Here is a 3,086-nt window from a genome sequence, read left to right as displayed (position 1 = left end):
CAAGGACGAGATAGCAGCCAAGGGCAGATTTGCCTTCGGTTGCAAGGTCTGGCTGTTGACATTGAGGTCCGTAATAACCATCTGTTCCTACGTTTTTAAAAAATTTTTTTGGTTTTCCTTCTATTTTGCGAGATTCTCTGGTTCGAGCTGTTTTTATTTGTCGTCGCTTTTCCAGATTCTCGATAATAGGAGAAACATCGTTACATGCGCTTTTATGGAATTCTGTGAGGACTTGTTGCGTGTTATGTTGAATAACAGCTGACATAATCCTGGTATTATACGAACCTCGCGCCCCATAAAAAACGCGCTTTCCGCCAATTTCTTTGCAGACTATCGAGTGAAACAATTCTGCAAAATTGTTTGTCACATTGAGCAACAAACTGTCGGAATGAGCGCTTAAATATTTGATTGCAGTCTCTATTTTGGGATAAAGACCGTACTTTTTCAGATGTGGAACATAATTTGTCTTATCTGTATCACCGATGTTCTTACATGTACGACCACGTTCCTCACATAGCTTGTGTTCCCCAAAGATATGGCTACGAACATTTAATATATCTTCTCGTAATTCCTTAGCTGAACAATGCTGAGGCTGCTTCTCTTGCCTTCTACATTTAGCTAATTGTAATATTTCCTTTCTCATTGTTGCAATATTGCTTTGCACAATTTTTCGTGAGTTTACGAAATCACGTTGTCTACGGAACTGTGGGTTAGTTGTCTCTGCGACTACTTTTAATTTTTTGTTTAGATTTCTAAGTAAATGATTAGTGCATTCTACTTTTTGCACTGTTACCATTTGCTCTTGATATGGATTACTATTTAAGATGGCCTGATACACGTTGCTATCTCCATCGGCAAAGAGTGTTCTATATATCAATCCATGCATTTCAATGCTAGATTTAAATCTTTCTACAATACTATCACTTTCCATGCGTGTAGAGCTAACTTTACGGTCAAAATTTTTGTAGCATGTATGAGATTTTGCCACGAGACCTTTTCGTTCCGCCATATGACATGTCGTGCAAAATTTGTTGCGAATGCCAACGAAGAGGATTTTCCTAGTATGATAACCAACAATAGCTCCAACACCGGAAAGTGAATCGTAGGCAGTGCCATACGACCTCTTCGCCCAACTGCCATCCGCTACAATGGTTATGTACGGAAAACCGTTAATAATTTCATTTTTTTTTCTATAGCGAATTTTTTTTCTTCTACGCCTGCCATTTTCATATTTTTTAAGGCTACTTTTTCAAATCCCTCGAGTACTTTGTCTCAATGTGCGATATATTTTTTCTCGGACATACACGGTATATTTGCAGCTGCAAACATTTCTTCCATTTGGGAATAACCAATCCCAGTACTGATGGTTCCAGCTGTGATAGCCGTGTTGACGTCCATACTATCTGTAGGATGTGACCAACAGTTTGCTGTATAATTGCATACATTGCATTTAAAGACAAACTGCGTCTTAAACCCACAGCGTACAGTATTTATGAGTTTCCAGTTTTCAAATTGGCAATCAACTCCTCGCCAATGATTATAATTAACGATTTATGAATATTTAACAACTTTCACTTTCAATACTTGAAAATTTCAACTTTGTCAATAATGTTCCGATCAAGTTGCAAAGAGGCTTGTTTTATTTCTTTTGATCATACGAAGCTATCCATATAGTTTTTAAGCGATTTATTCCATTATTATAGATTTTCACAATTTCAAGTCGAAACTTGAAATACGCGTCAGAGCGTTAAATAAATGTTATATTTGTGTTCAGGAGGGAAAACTAAACGAGCCCATATACTTTTTTATTTAAATTTTCCATTATTTAAAGATGCGACTTTTATTAATGAGTTTTTTAATTAAGCATAATTATTAATAACAAGACAAAAGGGCTTGCGAACTAGCAGGTTGTTAATGCTGACATGTATTTAAAATCATAACAATGACTTGACAATAACAAACGTTTCGGCCATAACTGTGGCCTTCTTCAGTGTAGTCGTTAAATTAAAACAATATACCCCCTTATACAATAAAGAATCATTCGCTTACAAATTAGATGGCCTGCTACATTACATCGATTAAAACGCACTCGCTTACATACGCTCACACCCTACGCACATCGCCTCGGTCAGATCGCAGCTCGTAGACATATCGCGTCTGGTAATACTTCGAGCCTTCGTAAAGTCAGTTTGCCGCTCGCAGATATATCGCGTCTGGTAATCCTTCGAGCCTTCGCAGAATCATAATGAGAAGGAATCCGTCCCTACCCCGTCTTCACAATACGATAAGAATGGATGCCCTTATGCAGAAATTTATTTCGTGTTAAATTAAAAAGAAACAGTAAACTCATACAACTCAACCTGCACTAGCTACCTTCGCTCGCGGAAACGCTTCTCGAACGACACATGTTCGTCAGTGGTCGGTCAGGTGTCAAATGCGAGAGTCAGCGATCTATCCAGAGGGAAATTATGGAGGGGATAGAGTACGGGAGAGGAAGGAGAAGAGACCCACGTGGGAATCAGGAAGGTGGGAGAGTGTTGAGGATCGGGAGATAGGCTTCTGGCAATAACTCCGTGTCACTCTGTTTGTTGAGACCGTCGCTCTGTTTTTTTATATGTAACATTTCAGAAATGAGACGTTTATTATACACCGGCTCACTGTCTAAGATCCTCACTCCTTCCCAATCTAATCTATGATCCGTTTTTAAACGATGTTCGGTAATAACTGATGGAGATCCGCTTCTCTTCAAGATATCGGATTTATGCTCTTTAATTCTGGTTTTGAGCTGTCTTTTAGATTGCCCCACATAAGTAGCATCACAATCCACACAACTTATCTTGTAAACTATTCCGCAGTGTGCTGATATGTCTAATTTATCCTTGCCCGTTGTGATGAACCTGTTCAACTTAAACGGAATCGTAAAGGCGGGGCGAAAATTAATATTTTTGGCTAACGTCGTAAAGCCATCTGAAATAGTTTTAATATACGGAATAGTAAAATTAGAAATCTTAGCAGATTGGCTGCTAGGTTGTGTGTTATGAGCTAGGAATTTAATTCTTCTTCTGATCGTCGAAAAAATGAAACCA

At 38.4% G+C, this 3,086-nt stretch overlaps 1 long non-coding RNA gene across 1 annotated transcript; it reads right to left on the bottom strand.

The window, feature by feature from the left end:
• Positions 1-1,908: 1,908 nt before the first annotated feature.
• Positions 1,909-2,588, bottom strand: LOC139781378 (uncharacterized). Its single transcript, XR_011720517.1, has 2 exons — positions 2,374-2,588; positions 1,909-2,299 (listed from the first exon to the last, which is right to left on the bottom strand). It is a non-coding gene; the product is annotated as an uncharacterized lncRNA (long non-coding RNA).
• Positions 2,589-3,086: the final 498 nt, after the last annotated feature.

This window comes from Temnothorax nylanderi, unplaced genomic scaffold (genome assembly GCF_030848795.1).
Source record: "Temnothorax nylanderi isolate EJ_2023f unplaced genomic scaffold, tnyl_v1.0 TNYL_tig0332_pilon, whole genome shotgun sequence".
In the NCBI taxonomy this organism is placed as follows: domain Eukaryota; kingdom Metazoa; phylum Arthropoda; class Insecta; order Hymenoptera; family Formicidae; genus Temnothorax; species Temnothorax nylanderi.
This window is presented reverse-complemented; position numbering and strand designations above follow the sequence as displayed.